A 21,692-nucleotide genomic window follows, 5' to 3' on the forward strand; every position below is an offset into this window, starting at 1 on the left:
TCCCCGGGCCAAGCCCTCCGGGCCCCTGCGGCCCAGCCCCTTTGACGTCCCGCCCCCTTTCCCGTTTCGGGGCCTTCTACGGGAGAGTCCCGGGGACCCAAGGACGCAGCGCCCCCCAGGACCCCCGGCAGCAATCGGTGAGGCCGAGCGTCTTTTGGGAAGGCAGCGTGGACAGAGCCCCGGGCAGGCGGGAGTGGGGGCGGGGCGCCGAATGCGCCGCTCTTCGAAGGTCGTCGGTAATCTCCCCGGGCGGCGCTGGGCGCTGGCGTTGACCTCTTAACAAAGAACAGGTTTGCCCGCCGCCCCGCCCCCGCCCCGGGGGCTGGGGGCCATGTGACCTTTCCCGGCCCCTACGCGGAGGGGTTAGGAGCCCTGGGCTTGGGGGAGGGGAGGGAGCCTGTGGCCGCGAACGGAATGCAGAGACAGCGGGGGGGGGGGGGGGGGAAGGGAGCTGGAGGAGGGAGGGGGATGGGAGCCGGAGAGCAGGGAGGGGGATGGGAGGTGGAAGGCAGAGGAGGGTGGGAGCTGGAAGAGAGGGAGGAGGATGGTAGGCGGAGTAGAGGGAGGGGGAGGGGATGACATGGGAGGGGGAAGGGAGGGGAGGAAGGAGGGAAAGGGACAGGGAGGAGGGGCGATGCAGGAGGAGGTAGAGCGTTGGGAGGTGGAGAAGTAGGGAAGAGGGGCGATGGAAAAGGGGGAGGGGGAAGGAAGAGGAGAGGAGGAGGGGGGGTACCGCCCAGCTTCATTCCGGAGACTCATTAAGATGCAATTGCCAATTTTCTTCTCTTTTTTTAAACCAGACTGTATAAATTTACAGTTTCCTTTTCAGCTGAAGCAGACAATGTTAAAACACATTAGATTTTCTGTTTCGGAATGCAAATTAAGCACAGGCAAGCTCTTGGAAGGCTTAATTAAGGGCTTAAGAAAATAGGAGATGGAAAACGTCGATGCTCTAGCAAGGCCCAAGATCTTAGCCTTGTGGAAATACGGTCTCTTATTTATTTAAAAAGAAAATTGCTTAATAATAAAACGGCCCAAGTCTTCCTTGGAACATAACAGGAAGTACTGCTTAAACATTTTTTTTCTTTTTTTAAGCCACCACCATGTATTTGTCCATGGGAGAGGGTGGAGGGGGATGGGTCGTGGCGAGGCAGGGAGCCCCTGCAGCCAAGCTGCCTGCGGGGTAATCACACGGAGACCCCTGAAACTTGCTGGCTCTCACCCTCCAACCCCCGGGGAGCTGGACTCCACGGTCAGCAACGAGCCCTCCCAGTGTAGTCTGGACATGACTTTCTTTGTAGCTGCTTGCAAACTAGGTCCCCCTTCCTTCCGCCCCCAGCAAACCCATTCACCCCCAAAAGCAACCACAAAATCACAACCAAACAGAAAAGGCCTCCCACCCCCCCCACCCCCGCCCCAGTCCCGCCTCAGCTGTTCTTGCTCCGGTTATGTGAGTTTTGTAGGCTATTTTTTGCTCTTTTCTCCCCTTGAGAGCGATTTCAGGCCTTGAAATGCCTTCCTGGGCACACATCACTGATGAAAGGCGGCACGGGGGTGGGGAGGCCGGAAATGAGTACTGCTCATTCTGTGGCCTCACGTGAGCCCGGGGCACATAGGCCATCTGGGTTCCAGGACCATGCAGTGTGGAAGGAGGGGCTGGTTACGGGGAGGTGGGTGGGGGAAGGGCAATGGAAGGGGTGCGGCAAAGGAGAGCTATGAACTGCTGAGACTTGGCTTCTTGGCCCACTTGACAGCTACGTTTTTTCTTCTTTCCCGGGAAAAAACCCAGTCGCCATGGAGTTGATCCCCACTCATGATAACCCCATGTGCATCAGAATAACTGCTCCATAGGGTTTTCAGGAGCCCTAGTGGTGCAGTGGTTACAGCAGTAGGCTGCTCCTTGGAAACCCAATGAGGCAATTCTACCAAGTCCTATAGAGTTGCTCTAAGTTGGAATCAACTCAGCGGGGATGGTTGTATAAGGTTTTCAGTGGCTGATGTTTAGGAAGTAGATTGCCAGGCCTTTCTTCCTAGGTATCGGGGTGGACTCAAACCACCAACCTTTTGGTTAGCAGTGGAATCACCCAGGGACACCTTTCCTTTAAAAAGATCACTTGTGTATTCCAGCTTTGTTCCCTACTGGAGGAGGGCTGGGAAGGAGAGGACGTGTTTGAAATACACAAATGGGAAATAAAAGGAAACTGCCGCTTGATGACTGCCAAAGAAAGGTGGAAATATATGCAGTGGACATCTGTTGTTTTTATCTGCCCCATGTCCACCCCGTCTTTGGGTTAAAACAGCTCAAGTTTTCTTTAGGGAATTACTCACCATCACTCTCAGGCCCTGTAACACAGGGCTTCAGGGTGCGCTTAGGGCCCAAGGCTGGCCAAACAGCATCTTGAATCCGCTAGGAGGGCCCATGACCCACGATGACCCAGAAATAGCCAGGCCTGGTTTTTGCTAAAATTACTGACAGATTTTTGTGTGTGTGTGTGGTTGCCAAGCTGGTATCAGGTAAAGCTAATGGTGATGAAATTCCATCTTCTTTATCTCTCCTGAGACTGCAGACTGCGCCTCTGTGTTGTAGACAATTAAAATTATAATTGACCTCTATTTTGACTTTTGGGATCATCATTTGCTTGCTATTCTTTTTAGTTTAAACCCCTCCACTTGTTTATTCCTTAAACGGAATGAGTTTTGTATTAAGGGAATCATACTGCATGTATCCTTTGGGGGCCTCGCGTCTCTCACTCAGCATTACGTGCGTGATGTTCCTCTTTGTTGCAGCTCTGGTGCATTCATGCCTGGTGCTAGTATAAACCAAAAAACCAAGCCCAGTGCCGCTGAGTCAATTCCAACTCATAGCGACCCTATAGGCCAGAGGAGAACTGCCTCATAGAGTTGCCAAGGAGCGCCTGGTGGATTCAAACTGCCGACCCTTTGGTTAGCAGCCCAAGCACTTAACCGCTATGCCACCAGAGTTTCCAGTGCTAGCATAGCCCTCGACAAATGCCTCTACCACAATGTATGTATCCATTAGAGAATATTCTTTTTTGTTCCTGATGTTTACTGTAGAGAATTTATCGAAGGCGATCGGGACAACAGAGCTCATACTGGAAACAAGCTGAAGTGCTGTGTGTGTCTCTGTGCGGAGGCCCAGTCTTGAATCCGCCCAGCCATCTGCCTGCCTTGGTCCACATCCAAGCTGCTGATGGCTGCTAGAGAAAACTGCACAGCTGAGTGAATTCACATGACTACCAATTCATGATCTTCAACCCCAGCTGGGCCCTCGTGAGAGCAAGCACCCTTGTTCCGCTCCCACTTCCATCCGCCAGTCCCAACCTTTTAGCCCATCGCCACTTCCTCCCAGCCCCATCCCTGCATGCTCTCACCCAATGATCTTGCCTCTTTATGGAGGTCATTAGGCAGAAAATCAGTCCCTTTCTTAAGTTGACAATGATGAACCGTATCTGTGTCCACACCATTTTCCCTGCCATCTCTGGGGACCAGATGTCCCTTCTTTTCCAGGTGTCTTACTTTCCTTGTAGTTGTTGTGTGCCGTTGAATTGATTCCAATTCATGGGGACCCCATGTAACAGAGTAAAACGGCCACATAGGGTCTTCTAGGGTGTAATCTTTATGGGAGCACATTGTCACATCTTTCTCCCACAGAGCTGCTTGTTAAGTTCGAAACACCAACCTTTCAGTTAGCGTGCAGGTGTTTAACTGTTGCATCACCAGGGCCCCTTCTGAGTTTCCTAGGACTGCCACACACACACACACACACCCACACACACACACAAAAAAAACAAATAAAAACCAAGTAGTGGCTTTAAAGGACAGGAATGTATTTTCTCACAGTTCTGGGAGCTGAAAGTCTAAATCAGGGCCTCAGCTCTGGAGGAAGGCCCTCCTTCAAGCCTTTTAACTTCTACTAGCTGCTGGCTAGGCCCGGCATTCCTGGGCCTGTGGGTGCATCTGCCTCCACCTTCACTGGGTGTCCCCCTCCCCCATGTCTCTGTGTCTCTTCTGCTCTTTTTACAAGACACCACTCAGAAGGGATTAGCCTTAGAACCCACCCTAGTCTGGTATGACCTCATTAACATAACTAAAGAAACTCCCTGTTTCCAAACACCATCACGTTCACAGGTACAGGAGTTAGGGATTCAACTTCACTTTTGGGGAGGCACAATTCAACCCATAGTACCAGGTAATACCTTCACCTGTGCCCTGCTCAATGACTCACATCCCTGGCTTCTTGATATCTCCCTGCATCATTGAACAATTTGATAATATCTGTGAAACTCTTTGCCTTAAAAACTTCATCATCTTTGCTAGCTGTCACCTGGATTATCCCAGCAGTCTTCCCAATCAGTCTCCCATTGACACTCCTACCTTTGTGTTCAAACCATTTTCCTCTGCAGAAGCCAGAATAATTGTATCAGTTCTTCGTGGCTGCTGTAACAAAGTACTACAAAGTTTGTTGTTGTTAGGTGCCCTCAAGTCAGTTCTGACTCATAGCGACCCTGTGTGCTGCAGAAGGAAACACTGCCACGTCCTGTCCTGCGCCATCCACACGATTGTTACTAGGCTTGAGCCCATTGTTGCAGCCACTGTGTCAGTTCATCTTGTTGAGGGTCTTCCTCTTTTTCACTGACCATGTACTTTACCAAGCATGCTGTCTTTCTCCAGGGACTGAGCCCTCCTGACAATATGTCCAAAGTATATAAGAAAATAAGACTAAAAAATGTCATTGGTCCCAATGGGAAGCACTTGAAGAGGGTCCATGAAGTTCCAGCCACTACACACATCCTATTTGGTAAAGGAGAGGGCCAGGGAAAATGAGGGAAACGCTGAGTGAGATGGATTGACGCAACAGCCGCAAAAATGGACTCAGACATACCAAGGATCAGGAAGACGGCGTAGGACAGCACGGCGTTCTCTTATGTTGCGCATCAGGTCGCCGTGAGTCACAGCCCACTTGACAGCAATTAACAACAGTAGCAACACCAACACAGGGATGCTTTCCCTTATTACAGAGGTGAGATACTGAAACGACAAGAAAAACAGTGAAAATTCTATGTCTCCAGATGGGGTGGAATCATTCCAGCCTTGTCCTAGAATTTCCTGTCCGTGTGACCTCATTAATGTGCACACAGTTTTTCCAACTTTTTGCTCCAACTAAAAGACAACCCTTGTTCTGCACAGAAACATCTTTTAAGTAATCATTAAAGAATGGATTGATGGTGTGGAGTGCTTCTAAACTTGAGATCTGCAAGGATGACATAAAGGTTCTCTGTTGTTTGAAGTGAGAAACTTTCTCCGAAATGGTTTTTCAAGATGAGTTAAAGTGCATAATTGTAGCTGTCACTAGATCATTTTCTCCTTCATTTTTGGGCCTATTCTTGCTCGTTCAAATTGTGTAGACAACTCTAATGATTCTACCATTGAAAGTGATTCACTCCGCTGTTAAAAATCTCCTGACTGCAAAACCAAATTGCTCTTTCACCTGACAACATTTGGTTCCATGCAATCCAATTTTCATCTTGTGTTTTGAACACTGGTAGCCTTGCCTGAAGAAGAAAACATGTTAGCAAGGTGCTGTGTTGGAGAATATTGAATTGTGGCACCAACTTTTGAATTTGGGAAACAGAACTCACACGGCTTGGTTTTTATGACCTGGGTTTTTCTGTGGAACCTCAGACAACCCTCAGGTTCTAGAATTATCCTTTGTCATCTCGCCATGTCTATAAGCTTCCTAGAACTGCCGTGACAAAGTACCATAAACTGAGTGGCTTGTAAGAACAGAAATGTATTGTCTCAAAGGTATGGAGGCTAGGAGTCCAAGTTCAGGGCCATATTCTCTCTGAAGGCTCTAGGGGAAGATCTTTTTTTGCCCTTCTCAGCTTCTGGTGGTCCCAGGTGCTCCTTGGTTTGCAGGTGCACCAGAACTCCATCCTCATATGGCCATCTTCCCTTTGTGTGTCTCTCTGTGTCTCTTCTCTTTTATAAGGCCACCAGTCAGATTGGGTTGGGACCCATACTACCCCAGGATGACCTCATGTTAACCTAACTGTTAACATCACTAAAGACCCTATTTCCCAAAAAGGTCACCTTGACAGGTAGCAAGGTTAGGGCTCTAGCATATCTTTTTGGGGGATACAATTCAATCTATAATGCTGTGCATTCCCGAGCTCTTCACGTCCATACTTCCACAAATGTTGGCCTACTTTTCTATAATCAAAAAAGAGACAGCCGTTATTTTTCCCACGGGAATGTGAAAAGTCATTTGTAATCAACTCCTGTTGTGACATCATTACTCAAACCCTTTATTTTCTTTGTAAAGTGTTCCTAGGGTCTTGGTGTGACAAAACACACGTGCACATTTTTCTTAAAGCAGAACTTTACTAAGAAGAAGAAGACTTGTTTCTCTGTGTCAACTTCAAGATGCATTTGTTGGCCATGGCAGTGTTGTTAGGTGTCTTTGAGTTGGCTTGGACTCACAGCGCCTTGTGTATAACAGAACTAAATGTTTTGGGTTCTGCACCATCCTCACAATGGTGGGCATGTTTGAGCCTATTGTTGCAGCCACCCAGTCAGTTCATTTCATTGAGTGTCTCTCTCTTTTTCACTGACCCTCTACTTTACCAAATATGATATTCTCCAGCAATTGGTTTCTCCTTATAACATGTCCAAAGTACATGAGACAAAGCTTCGCCGTCATTGATTCTAAGGGACATTATGGCTGTACTTCTTCCAAGACAGATTTGTTCGTTCTTCTAGTGGTCCATGGTTTAGTCAATATTTTTCACCAACACCATAAGTCAAATGTGTCAATTCTTCAGTCTTATATTTTCATTATCTAAATTTTGCGTGCATATGAGCTGATAGAAAAAAACATGGCTCGGGTCAGGGGCACCTTAGTCATCAAAGTGACGTCTTTGCTTTTTAAGATTTGTTTTTAAAAATTGTGCTTTAAATGAAGGTTTACAGAGCAAATTAGTTTCTCATTAAACAATTAATATGCATATTGATTTGTGACATTGGTTGCCATCCCCATGGGAAAGACATGTCAACTCCTTCCCCTTCTCCATTACCACCTTTCCTGTCCCCTCCTGCTTTCTTGTCCTTGCCTGTGGGCTGGTGTGCCCCTTTAGTCTCATTTTGTTTTATGGGCCTGTCTAATCTTTGGCTGAAGGGTGAACCTTGGAAGTGACTTCAGTACTGAGTTAAAAGGGTGTCTGGGGGCCCACTATCAGGGTTTCTCCAGTCTCTATCAGGCCCGTAAGTCTGGTCTTTTTTTTTTTTTGAGTTAGAATTTTGCTCTCCATTTTTGTCTAGCTCTGTCTAGACCCTCTATCGTGATCCTTGTCCGAGCAGCCAGTGGTGGTAGCTGGGAACCATCTAGACTCAGTCTAGTGGAGGCTGTGCTAGTTGTGGTTCATTAGTCCTTTGGTTTTCTTCGTTATCCCTTGGTCCAGATGGGGTGGGACCAGTGGAGTATCCTAGATGGCCACTCACAGGCTTTTAAGACCCCAGACGCTGCTCACCAAAGTAGAATGTAGGACATATTCATTATAAACTATGTTATGCCAATTGAGCTAGATGTCCCTGAGACCATGGTCCTCTGCCCTCAGCTCAGTAATTCAGTCCCTCAGGGTGCTTTGTAAGATTTTAAAGAGTTTTTTTGTAGCAGGTTTGCCCAACGTGATACGTTGTTTGCTTCCATGGACATGATTATTGATCCAAGAAGAATGAAATCCTTGATAACGTCCAGATTTTCTCTGTTTACCATGATGTTGCTTATTGGTCCAGTTGTGAGGACTTTTGTTTTCTTTATGTTATTACAATAGCAGTGGTGACTTATATTGAGGGGTGCAGGCTGGGGTTCCTGTGTGAAACCCTCAGCCCTTGGGCTGGGTGAATTTAGCATTCATTGATTTACAAGGCTAGTGGGTGTGCTCACACCTGCAATTCTCAGGCTCAATGATATGACCACCTGAGGAACGCAGGTGGAAGACTTGGCACAGCTCCCTTGTGAGAGCTTAGGGTGTGGGAGGGATCTTGGCAAACCTGCCCTCCACTTGCTGCCTTTTCCTTGAATTTTTACTGATTAACAGGAAAAAGAGGCCGAGGTTTGGGTTGCCAGATAAAATGCAGGAGGTCCATTACATTTGCCTATCAGATAAACAATAAATTATTATTTTTTTTGCATACGTACCTGGTGGCAAAGTAGTTAAGAGTTTTGGCTGCTAACCAAAAGGCCTGCAGTTTGAATCCATCAGCCACTCCTTGAAAACCCAATGGGGCAGTTCTACTCTGTCCTATAGGTTCGCTATGAGTCGGAATCGACTCGACGGCAGTGGATTTCTGTCCCAAATAGTGCATGGGATAGACTTATAACAAGGCAGAAAGACTCTCACATTTTTCTGTGTAACTTGACTTGCTTGAAGCTGGGACCTTCACTGGACATTTCATTCTGTTTTCATCTATTCCTCCTCTCACTTTGTTTGTCCTTTACACCCATGGGATCAATGTCATGGCCCTGGGCCTTGAGAGGCTGTGGAGCACGTGAATAGGGGCTAGTCTGAATTAGTAATGTGTGGTAGGTATGAAACAGCAGACTTCCAAGACTTAGTACCAAAAAAGGGTAAAATTTCTCATTCGTAACTTTATATGTTGATCGTGTGTTACATTTATACTCTTTTGGGTACATGGAGCTAAAATGTATTATTAAAATTAACTTCACCTGTTTCTTTTTATTTTATTTTATGTTTTAATATGGCCGCTAAAGAGTTAAAATTACCTATGCAGCTTGCTTTATGTTTCTGTTACTCAACACTGCTTTAGAGCAGGGGTCAGCCAAGTTTTTCTGTAAAGGGCCAAGTAGTAAATATTTTGGGCTTTGCAATCATAGGGCCTTGGTCAAAGCTACTGAACTCAGTCCTTGTAGCACAACACAAAAGACCATGCAAAAAGAATGGGCGTGGCTTGTGCCAACGAAACTGTATTTACACAGCAGTCAGTGCCGTGTTGGCCCAAGGGCCGTAGTTTGCTGACCCCCGGTTTAGAGGCTAAGTAGTTTTTTAGTAAGTTTTAAATAGAATATCTATGTGCTTCTTCCCCTCGTTGATTTGGACAGAGGGAAAAAGTACTTGTAAAAGGAAAATTTACCTTTCTCAAGAGTCAATTCCGACTCGTAGTGGCCCTACAGGACAGAGCAGAACTGCCCCATAGGGTTTCCAAGGCTGTTACGGGAACAGGCTGCCATGTCTCTCTCCTACAGAGTCCACCAGCCTTTTGGTTAGCAGTTGAGCGCCTAACCACTGCACCACCAGGGCTCCTTATGGTTCAACTTGCAGGTAGGAAAGTACTGGCAGGATTTCAATTTTGTTTTGTCTTTAAATAAAGGGAAAGAAGAAGCCCGAAGGCAGCCAATAGCTGTATAGGGCCTTAACTAGTTGTCATTGCACTGACTCCAACTCCTGGTGACCCCATGTGTGTCCGAGTAGAACTGTGCTCCATAGGGTTTTCAGTGGCTGATTTTTCAGAAGTAGGTCGCCAGGCCTTTCTTCCGAGGAGCCTTTGGGTAAACTCGAACCGCCAACCTTTTTGTTAGCAGCCCAACGTATGAAGTGTTTGAACCACCCAGGGATTCAATGTGGGTCTTGTGTCAAAGACTCCGGGTAAAACCACAGGAAGTCTAGGCCTCTTGTTGTCTGGAGGGCTATGGAAGTGAGTAAGCACCCGGAAGGCACAATCCATTTAAAAAATAGCAAACACCATCTAAGAGGTGTTACAGAATCAGAACAAGAGTCACGGGGACTTTGCTAACTGGCAAAGCCAAGAGGAGTTTCACAAAGAGCTGTTAAAGTAGTAAATCCCTTTCTCACCCAATTAAAATGTTTTATCTACTGAGAGCATGAGATTACGTAATTTAGGAGAATTGATTGCCCCATGATTGGAAAATGTCCGGAAATGTAAAAGCTGTTCAGGATTACATAAAAAAAAAATACCAGCAACAGGTGTGAATATATTTTGGGGAGGTGGGCTGGAGAACATAGACACATCGCGTCGATTTCCATATCACTGAGATGCCTGTAGGTTTCTTTTGCGAACGAGCAAGCTTAAGAAGCCATTCCAGACTCAAACGATCATAAATGAAGAGCGTAATAGCAGGAAATTCTGAAACTGAAGTTTGATTTATTGCCTGTTTCATGTTCTCCTTCCCAGGCTTGGGGAAAAGGGAAACAATTTGTTTCCCTTCAGTTTTGCAGCTCGTGAATCGTGCCTGACTGTCAGTGTTTAAGTTGAACTTCAATTTTCATTGTTATTTTTCCTTTTGGGGCTGGCACATGAACATAATTTCGCTACAACTAGTGTAATTGCCTAGGTGGCTAGGAACCCCTCTGGGGTTAGACTGCGACTGGTGATGGCATGTGTATTTGAAACGTAGACATTTCTAAACTTCGGAACCACAATGAGTGGATTGTTCACCAGAGGGCGAATTCTGGGGCATGGCTCCCATCTTGCCTTTCGTTAATTTGTTGACAGTCTATATAATCTGCTGGAAGAAAAGTAAAAACTTAGTGTATACCTACTGTGTGACAGGCATTTAGCTCAGCACCTTACATATATTATCTCACCCTCAAAATTGCCCTATTACAACATCCTTAGTAATAGAAAAGTGACAAAATACTTAGTAATATAAATCAATATATAAATGCCAATTACTACTGAGTTGATGCCAACTCATGGTGACCCCATGTGTGTCAGAGGAGAACTGTGCTCCATAGAGTTCTCAATGGCTGATTTTTTGGAAGTAGATAGCCAAGCCTTCCTTCTGAGAAGACTCTGGGTAGACGTAAACATCCAACCTTTCGGTTAGCAGCCAAGTTCATTAACCATTTGCACCATCCGGGAGCTCCAAGACAGACATAAAAAGTTTAAAAATATATTGTGTTTACTTTCTAACTAATTATATATGATTAAAGCAGCTTACCAAGTGATATAAATCGAGGCACAAATTATTTGTCTAATAATTTCCAAACTACAATTTCTACAACATCTTTTGTATTTCAGAAAAAAGTTTTTTTTTTTTTAAATATGGCCACACAATGAAAGACGCGTTGATTAGATAAAGGAAGTGGCATTAAACTCTTCCCTACTAAAATGATGCTCGTTAAGACCTTGACCCCTGGGCTAGGTTCCTGCCCCAAGGGCAGTTGAGTTTGCTGCCTGCTGCACCTCACCACCAGATGCCCAACTGGATCCTGGTACTCCCTACAAAGCCTTGACCTTGTCCCAAGTGGCTGTGACCCAGCCTTGCCAACGTGCCCTCACCTGGGCAGGCTGCCCAAACCTTCTCCATGCCCTCCGTGCTGGGACTCTCCATCAGTAGGTGGCCATTGACACCCATGTCGTTTTGGAAACTGCCAGGCCTTTCAACATCAGTCCAAAATGTCCTTTGGTAGCCTTTAAGAAACCTGAGATCCAGTTAAGAATCCACGCCTCCAACCTTTGAGTATTATTATGGAGGTATGGCTTATTTGGAGCCCTGGTGGTGTGCTGGTTAAGTGATACGGCTGCTAACCAAAACGTCGGCAGTTCCAATGCCCTAGTCGCTCCTTGGAAACCCTATGGGGGCAGTTCTACTCTGTCCTCTAGGGCCACTATGGGTCATAATTGACCCGACGGCAACAGGTTGTTTTTTTTTTTTCTCAATGGCTTATTTTTGTTATGTGTTATAATTGATTACCATCATTATTCTTTTTGATGCTCAAATTACCAGAAGAGAGCCCATTTACTCTTTTTTTTTTCCATTTTTTATTGTGCTTTAAGTGAAAGTTTACAATTCAAGTCAGTTTCTCATACAAAAACTTAATACACGTACTGTTATGTGACCCTAGTTGCTCTCCCTATGATGTGACATCACACTTCTTCTCTCTACCCTGTATTTCTCATGTCCATTCAACCAGCTCCTGTCCCCCCACTGCCTTCTCATCTCGACTCCAGACAGGAGCTGCCCACATAGTCTCATGTGTCTACTTGAGCTAAGAAGCTCACTCCTCACCAGCATCGTTTTATGTCTCATAGTCCAGTCTAATCTTTGTCTGAAGAGTTGGCTTCGGGAATGCTTTTAGTTTTGGGTAGCAGAGAATCTGAGAGCCAAGAACTTTGGGGTCCCTACAGTCTCAGTCAGACCATTAAGCTTAGCCCCTTTACTAGAATTTGAGGCCTGCATCTCACTTTTCTTCTGCTCCATTAGGGACTCTCTGTTGTGTTCTTTGTCAGTGCGGTCATTGGTGGTAGCTGGGCACCATCTAGTTCCACCAGTCTTCCATTTACTCTTGAAGGACACATTTACAAAAGGCTACCATTATACACCAGCGTTCATTGCATCACTGTTCACAATAGCTAAAAATGAAAACACAGAAAAGTCCATCAACAGATGGTTGGGTGAACAAAATTTAGATTATACACACAATGGAATATTATTCGGCCATAAAGAGGAATAAAGTCCTGATACATGCTACAACATGGATGAACCTTGAACACATTACGCTGAGTGCCATAAGCCTGACACAAAAGAATAAATACTGTATGACCCCACTTACATGCTAATGTGTAGACCAAAGCTTATTAGTTGTTACCACGGGTAGGAGGGTGGGAGAAAGGGGAGTCGTTGCTTAGGGGGCACTGAGTTTCTGTTAATGGTGGTGGAATACTTTGTAAACAGGTAGGGGTAATGGTTGCACAGCATGATGAACTTAATAATGTGACTGAATTGTACATGTAAAAAGTTTTAAATTGGCAAATGTTTTGTTTGTGATATCTATCTCTGCCTTGGAAGAAGTACAACCAGATGGCTCCTTAGAAGCGAGGATGGTGAGATTACATCTCACATACTTTGGACATGCTGTCAGGAGGGGTCAGTCCCTGGGAAGGACATCATGCTTGGCAAAGTAGAGGGTCAGCACAAAAGAGGAAAACCCTCGGTGAGATGGATTGACACAATGGCTGCATCCATGGACTCAAGTATAATAAGGATTGTGAGGATGGCGCGGGATTGGGCAGTGTTTCACTGTGATGTACACAGGGTCATTGTAAGTCTGAACTGACTCGATGGCCCCTAACAAACAGTGTCTCTATTTGTATGTTTCTCCATTGTAGATGGTGTGTGTGTGTTTCTCCATTGTAGATGGGGTGTGTGTGTGTGTCTCCATTGTGATGGTGTGTGTGTCTGTGTGTATGTGTTTCTCCATTGTAGTGTCGGTGTGTATGTATGTTTCTCCATTGTACATGCTGTGTGTGTCTGTGTGTATATATGTTTCTCCATCGTAGATGGTGTGTGTCTGTGTGTATATGTGTTTCTCCATCGTAGATGGCCTGTGTGTGTGTGTATATGTTTCACCATTGTAGATGGTGTGCGTATCTGTGTGTATACATGTTTCACCATTATAGATGGTGTGTGTGTCTGTGTGTATGTATGTTTCTCCATTGTAGATGCTGTGTGTGTCTGTGTATATATGTTTCTCCATTGTAGATGCTGTGTGTGTCTGTGTGTATATATGTTTCACCATTGTAGATGCTTTGTGTGTCTGTGTGTATGTATGTTTCTCCATTGTAGATGCTGTGTGTGTCTGTGTATATATGTTTCTCCATTGTAGATGGTGTGCATGTACGTTTGTGTTTGTGTATGTGTGTGTGTGTGCCCTTGTGCAAGTGTGCATTGCTGTATCATACAATACTACAGGGAATGAGAATCTATTTGGCTTCGGATGACAATTATCCCAACAGACTTTTTGAAAGTATTTCACTCATCTGTATATTCCTTTCATCCACAAGGTCACTGAAGATGGTTGCCATCAAAAAGCCCTAAATTCATATTGAAAAAAGTTCTTCCTCTACTGTTCTTTGAAGGAACCCTTCTTTATACTTGCTGTATGCACACTTCATAGGCCGAGCCTGAATCCAGTACCATGATTTAATTAGCTTCCGTGAGACCCAAGCTTTGCCCTAACTGATGTGTAGAACTGCAGTAATGGAGCTGGGAGACAGGGCTGAGAACCGCCACGTGGCTCCTGTTACGATCTGTTCCACTTCTGCGACGGGGATGGGGGATGCGTGGCCTTGTTTCTGCCTTATATGATATGAGCAGCATAACTCAGGGCCTGGTGTGTGCTGTGTGCTGAATGTCAGTGCTTCTGACATGGCCTAGGTTTCCCTTTAGCTGTCCTGTTAACAAAACTCAAAAAGCATGAGAACCTTCTGCTAAGTTAGGGAAATATCAGGAAGAATAATTGCAGCGTGTAAAAATAGCAAGAGAATAGAACAGTAGGTCAAACAGTTAAGATATGTTTTACAAGACAGTAACATACTTGTAATTTTCTGGTTTTCCTTGTCTTTCCAAAGATCCTTGGTGGTGGTTTTTCCTAGATTCCTGATGCATTAGTGAATATGCTGGTGCGTTACTTGCCGTCAAGTTGGCTCCGACTCATGGTGACCCAGTGTACAACACAAGACGAAACTTTGCTGTGTCCTTCACCGTCTTCACAGCCATTGGTATGCTCAAGTCCATTGTTGTGACCACTGTAAACTAGGGTGCTCATCTTCTAACACTGTATCAGACAGTGTAGATCACCAGGCCTTTCCTCCTAGTCTGTCATAGTCTGGAAGCTCCACCATGGCTGATCCTGCTGGTATTGAAATACCGGTGGCATAGCTTCCAGTATCACGGCAGCACGCAAGTCACTACAGTACGATAACCTGGCAGACGGGGGTGAATCACTGAGGACAGGCTCTGTAATGTTGCAGTAGCAAAGCAGCAGACAAATAGTAGCAATTCTATTTAAGGTGTGTTGATAAACCAGACCTAATATGCTTAAACCACGAAGTCACCTTTGAGACTTCTGTTTCTCCTTGCGAGTAATCCAACACTTGGAATTCTTTGAAAAAAGTTTAGACTGTAAGTCCTGAACCTTTTTCACCTGGTTGTGCCTTGAAACCAAGTGTATTTCTTGTTCATGGTCCACATCATAGCAAGTTTGCCTGGGAACTGCTCACTGTCATCAGTGGGGACCGAGGTTGATGGAGACAGGAAAAAAAAAAAGACAAACCACAGTCTGACACAAAGCATCCCCCCACCACCCTACCTCCAAATGTCACGTTTCTCGCCTTTCATTGGCGAAAACAAGTCCCATGGTCATGTTGTCGTTGTCGTTAGGTGCTGTTTAGTCAATTCCAACTCATATCCGCCTATAGGACAGAGTAGAACGGCCCCATAGGGTTTCCTAGGCTGTAATCTTTACATGAGCAGACACCCAGGTTTTTCTGCCACAGAGTAGCTGGTAGATTTAAACCTCCGACTTTTGGGCTAGCAGCCGAGCACTTAACCATTGAGCCACCAGGGCTCCCACATGTTCATACCTGAGTTCAATTGGATGGGATGTTTAATCCTTCTTTGGTGAAGGGCTACTGAATATTGTGGACATTGTGAGCCTACCTCACCTGTTATCAGGATGGACACATGAATGTGCTTTCAGTCAATGACGTAGTCACGGGAATGGCACACCTGTGAAGTCCAGCTTAGGAATCCCTCAGTTCTATTTCAGGTGTGCTGATGAGCCAGACCTAATATGCTTAAACCACGAGGTCACTTTTGAGACTTTGCTCCTTTTCTCCCTGCAAGTAATCCAATACTTGGAATTTCTTGAAAAAATCTTAGTCTCTAGGCCTTAAACCTTTCACACCTGATTTCTTTTAAGAGGTTTTTCTAAAAAAAGAAAATGAAAGTGGATTTTTTTTCTTTATATAGAAGTAGTGGATGCTCATTGTTCAGAAATTGAAATACACAGAAAAGTATCCATAGGAAAAAAAAGTTCCTTAGCATCCCACCACTCTGAGATGGAGAATTTCAGTTCAGGGGACATACACACACATACACACGCATGCACACACACACACTGCATAGATGGCATTGAAGTAAAAAACAAACAAACCTCATTTTAAAACAGAATCTCCATTCCTTTGGTGACTACAAAGATTGAGCATTTTGTCCCAGATGTATAGAATTCCTTGTATTTATCCTCCGAGTTGCATCTGTTCACTTCTGTGTAGGGCTATTTTGAGTCTGAGTGACAGAAACCCAATTCCAATTGCTTTGGCAAAAAGAACATTGGCTTAAGTAGGCAAGCACGGAGGTGCAGCTGGTTGTGAGGCCACCTAGAAACAGGAGTTCAGAGGCCATCAGTTCTCACAGAGATACTCAGCCATCCTCTCAGGTTCTCTTTGAGGCCAGCCTGGAGTCACTGGGGGTGCAAACAGTTAATGTGCTCAGCTGCTAACCAAAAGGGTGAAGGTTTGAGTCTACCCAGAGGTGCCTTGGACGAAAGGCCTGCCAATCCACGTCTGAAAAGCCAACCACTGAAAACCCTGTGGAACACAGTTCTAGTCTGACATACACGGAGTGGCCTTCAGTCCGAATCGACTTGACGGCAACTGCTATTCTCTTCCGCTGAGGCTGCATCAATTCTTCTTTGGTCTTCCTTATTCATTGTCTAGCTTTCACATACATAGGAGGCAAATGAGAATGCCATTGATTGCCTGGTATGCATCTGAAAGTGTGCTTGGGTCATGTGCACCTGAGTCCTCAAAGTGACATCTTTGCTTTTTATGCTGGAAAGAGGTCTTTGCAGCAGGTTTGCCCAGTGCAATAGGTGGTTTTGATTTCTTGACTGCTGCTCCCCATGAGCCTTGATTGTGGATCCAAGTAAAATGAAACCGTTGACAACTTAAATATTTTCTCCAAAAAGATGTACAGCCTTGGAAACGCTATGGGACAGTTCTACTCTGTCCTGTATGTCACTATGAGTTGGAATCGACTTGATGACAGTGGGTTGGGAAGGGTCGTATACAAGTTTTTTTCTGTCACCTGAAAAGGTATCTTCACGTATGTATGCTTTGCAAATTAATGCTTCTGGGTAGCAGTAATCTTGAGGCTCTTTCAGAAGCAGTGCTGCACATTCAGTTAGGCTCCATCCTGCATAGCTGGTACTTGGTTTCTAGAACACAGGTCTTCCAGAACTCGTTTGCGGTGCAGTGTGTGAACAAGTGCAAGTATCTCACTGCACTGAATGTAAAGGATTTAACTGCAGCATCAAAGGTCATGTGGATATAAATTTTTAATAGATGCCACCGACTGCCCTTTGAAATCCCTCCAACAAGGGCTGGCTACACGAGCCTCCTCCACATACCTTCACTAACACTCGCCCAACGCTGCATTCAATTTTTGTCGGTCTGAGATGGCATCTCGATACACTTTTTGCTTCCCTGATTACCAGATAGACTGAGCATCTTTTCACCAGCTGTGTCTATTTTGTGTCCCGTAAACTGGCCATTTTTGTCTTCTCCTTTTGCATTTGTTCTATTGAGTGGTTAGTGGTTTTCCCACAGACTTTTGAGGGTTTTTTTTTTTTTTTTAATATATTGGAAATGTTGACACCTTTGTAGTTTTTTTTGTTTGTTTGTTTGTATGTAATATTTTTCCTTAGTTATTTTCCTTGTAATTTAAAAATTTAAATACTATGTAGTAAAATCTGTAGACCCTTTCTCTATGATTTTTTTTCTACCGACTTTATGTATAATAATCCCATCCACATTCTTCTAGGTTTGTTTGGCTTCATTTTTAACATCGAGCATTTTAATCTATCTGACTACTTTGTGGCTAAGTTCTAACTGTGCTGGTTTCAGTTTTCTAGACCAGGGGTTGATAGACTTTTTCCGTAGAGGGACAGACCATAAATATTTTTAGGTTTGTGGTCCATATGATGTCTGCTGCAAATGCTCAGCTCTGCCATTGCAGTGCGAAAGTAACCATACACAGTATATAAACAAATGGGCATGACTGTGTTCCAACAAAACTTTATTTACAAAAACAGGAGTGGAACAGTAGTTTGCTGACCCCTGGACTAGGCAATTGCTAAACCTCCCATTTAATCACTTTATTTAGGCATGGTAGTATCCTTTGTTTAGAGATACGCAACAAACATATAGTATAACTGCTGTTGCAAAATCAAACAGAACATAATGAATTAATGGCTAGCTGCAAAAAGCTTTTTTTGCATGTATAGAGTCAACAAATAATGTGGCTTGTGATTGCATAGAAGCCCTGCTTCCTTCTAGGTGTCTGGATCTGAGATTCCTTCATTTGTTGAAAGACAAATGGATGATCCTGGCCAAAGGGACCTTATCAGTTCCTCAGGTGGGATGTATGAGGTTCTACTTTGTACCTTGTGCAAAGAAAAGTAAACACTAATACAGTTATTCTAGTGATAAGCAAAAACTGGGAGCTTCAGAGAAATAGAATTAGTTGTTTATCATCTTAAGGAAACAAACATCTGTGCATAAAAGAGCTCACACAGCAGACCTGACCGTTGTCCTTAGAAAGGCCTGCTTGCAAGGTTGGCTGGCCCTTGGCAGGAGCTTGAGAACTGGGATTTTGGGAGGGTTCTCAGCATTCCCTAACTAATGAGAGGGGCTCACTGTGCCTAGACTGTTTGTGCAAGTAATGTGCACAATGCTGAACACCTGCTTTCCTTCTGGGGGTCTGGAATTTGGATACGTGCCAAGCAGAGGGTGCTTACATGACCAGCCCACAATAAAACCATGGGTGCTGAGACTCTAAGGAGCTCCCCTGGTAGACAGCACTTTACACGTGTTGTAATAACTTATTGTTGGAGGAATTACGTGTGTTCTATATGACTCCACTGGGAGAGAACTTTTGGAATCTTGCACCTGGTTTCCTCTGGTCTTTGGCCCATGCACCTTTTTCTTTTGCGGATTGTGCTCTGTGTCCTCTTGCTGTAATAAGTCATATCCATGACTATGACTCACTGCTGAGTCCTGGAAGTCCTTCTACTGAATTCCCACACCTGGGGCTGGCCTTGGAGACCTCTGACACAACACAATCAGTTACATTGTTAATGGAAAAGCAAACATAAAAACATAGGATGCATAAAATTTAGCTACAAATTGCACCCTCTTAAAAGTGATGATTTGTTCATCAAATGATGACAAATGAGCTAGAAACAAGTGGCACATCTCCTGTCAGGGTCTGTGTGGGCCCTCGATCCATCCCAAATTCTTCCTGACTTCTGCAGGGAGCCTCAGAGAGTGGTTGGTGGTGAGGCCTGGGAGCCTCCAAGTTAAGTGTTGTCTGGAATTATGACTACATGTGCAGATTACTGCTTCCACAGCTCCTAGCTCCCTCCTGGGACATACTAGAGTGTCATACCATTTGTTAAATGAATGAGTGACTTCTGGGCCAACTCTAATCTCCTGAACCAATATCTGTAGAGTGGGGGCCTGGGAGTCCATGCACCCTTTGTGATCCTTCTGAGGTCTCCTACAGTTTGAGAACCCCTTATATAAAGTCTCACATCCCAAAATAAATTTGCAGTGAGTCTAATCAATTGTAGGAACAATTCTCAACTTTTCTATTTTACGTCCAGGGCAAAGAGTGTACGGGTTATTTATGTCTGATTTTAAGAAGTGACTCAGTGGAAAAAGTGACTTTCTATTTTCAACTTAAATTTGTCTTCTTGGCTGGGTTGTTTCAATCATATCATGGTTTTGTCTAGAATTTTCTAACGGTTTCTGAGAGCAAGATTTCTTATACAATCAACTCCAACTGTCCATTTTAGCTTTATTACAATAGCAAAGCAAAACGAACACACACACAAGCAAAAATAAATATTCTTGGTTATTTGCATTTTATTTGATATATTAAAGAAATTCTCCAACCCCTATCTCTGTTAGCACAAGACTTCCCGTTAAACCCATTGCTGTCCAGTCAGTTCCAACTCATAGTGACCTTACAGGACAGAGTAGAGCTGCCCCAATGAGTGTCTAAGGATGTAATCTTAATGGAAGCAGACTGCCGCATCTTTCTTCCACGGAGCAGCTGGTGGGCTCTGAGTGCAGACCTTTTGGTTAGCAACAAAGCTCTTTAATCACTGCACTACCAGGGGGTCTTAGCACAAGACACAGCCAAATCAACCAAACCCCTTGCTGTTGAGTTGATTCCAACTCATAGCGACCCTATAGGACAGAGTAGAACCCCAAAGGATTTCCAAGGAGTTGCTGGTGAATTTGAACTGCTGACCTTTTGGTTAGCAGCCAAGCTCTTAACCACTGCACCACCAGGACTCCATAAAAACCAGGACTCCATAAGAGGGGGGCAAATGATGTCAATTTTTTTTCACATGATTTTTCCCATATTCAAAGGAGAAATGATATTATTTTAACTTTTAACATCACCTCTTACAAACTAAATTGACTGGGAGTGGCACATTTTCTTAAATATTCATGTATACATCAGTCTTCCTTGGTGAACTCTCATCTGTTTAAGGACAGCTATGTGTTATTTGTCTTTCTGGATACATGTCTGATAGAGCACCTGCCTCTTAATAAGATTTCTCTGAAGGCTTGATGTTTGTGTAGAGGAAGGAGCAGCTTCATGGGAAGTTCCAGCTCACCAGCAGATTGGCTACCTTTGATTAGAAACATATTTCTTTCACTTAAAGACTGGGTGAATGGTTTGGCTCTTTATCTATTCTGCAACTAAAAAAAAAAAAAAAGATCCAGGTGCTAGAGTCTGATTGTTTAGTTTATACAATGTACATGTCAAAATCTATGTGCATTAAAGATTACATCGTCATAATAGAAGAAGCAAACAATGAAGCACCAGAAGCCTGAGATGATGACTATTAAAGACATTCCACTAAAATTTTGACATTTTAAAACAACAAAACTCTTCTAGAATATTCATGTGGGTTACAGCAAGCTGGGATACTTTGTCAAAGACAGAGGTGACTATCTGACTTCTTGGTAAATTTTTTGAGTCAATAAAACACCTTCAAAGTCAAGTTTAAAATTCCCTGTTGAACTTTCTGAAAATATGTCAGCTCATCCTTTGGACAATTGCTACTAGCAAATCCCCGTGCCAAACAATAATATATATTTATTCTCTTGACAAAATTTCAGTTTAGATAAGTTGTGGGAATTGTACTTTTTTCTCCTGGTATACTCATTAACAACCTGTGATATGCAGATGACACAACCTTGCTTGCTGAAAGTGAAGAGGACTTGAAGCACTTACTGATGAAGATCAAAATCCAGCCTTCATTATGGATTGCACCTCAACATAAGGAAAATAAAAATCCTTACAACTGGACCAGTAAGCAACATCATGATAAATGGAGAAAAGATTGAGGTTGTTAAGGATTTCCTTTTACTTGGATCCACAATCAATGCCCATGGAAGCAGCAGTCAGGAAATCAAAGGACATGCTTCCTTGGACAAATCTGCCGCAAGACACTTCTTTGAAACATTAAAAAGCAAAGATGTCACTCTGACGACTGAGGTGTGCCTGCCTCAAGACATGATATATTCAATCACCTCATATACATGTGAAAGCTGGATAATTCATAAGGAAGACCAAAGAATTGATGTCTTTGAATTATGGTGTTGGTAAGGAATATTTAATATACCATGGACTGCCAGAAGAACGAATATATCTGTTTTAGAAGAAGTACAGCCAGAATGCTCCTTAGAAGCCAGGATGGCAAAACTTGGTCTCATGTGCTTTGGACATATTATCAGGAGGGACCAGTCCCTGGAGAAGGACATCA

At 44.2% G+C, this 21,692-nt stretch overlaps 1 long non-coding RNA gene across 1 annotated transcript in view; it reads left to right on the forward strand.

The window, feature by feature from the left end:
* The first annotated feature begins 227 nt into the window (after positions 1 to 227).
* The window catches only part of LOC126069204 (uncharacterized), a 38,001-nt gene continuing 16,536 nt past the window's right edge, over positions 228 to 21,692 (forward strand). The window contains exon 1 of the long non-coding RNA XR_007515884.1: positions 228 to 290. This is a non-coding gene — a long non-coding RNA (uncharacterized LOC126069204). The remainder of the gene's footprint in view (positions 291 to 21,692) is intronic.

The sequence above is a fragment of the Elephas maximus genome, chromosome X (assembly GCF_024166365.1).
Source record: "Elephas maximus indicus isolate mEleMax1 chromosome X, mEleMax1 primary haplotype, whole genome shotgun sequence".
Taxonomy (NCBI): domain Eukaryota; kingdom Metazoa; phylum Chordata; class Mammalia; order Proboscidea; family Elephantidae; genus Elephas; species Elephas maximus.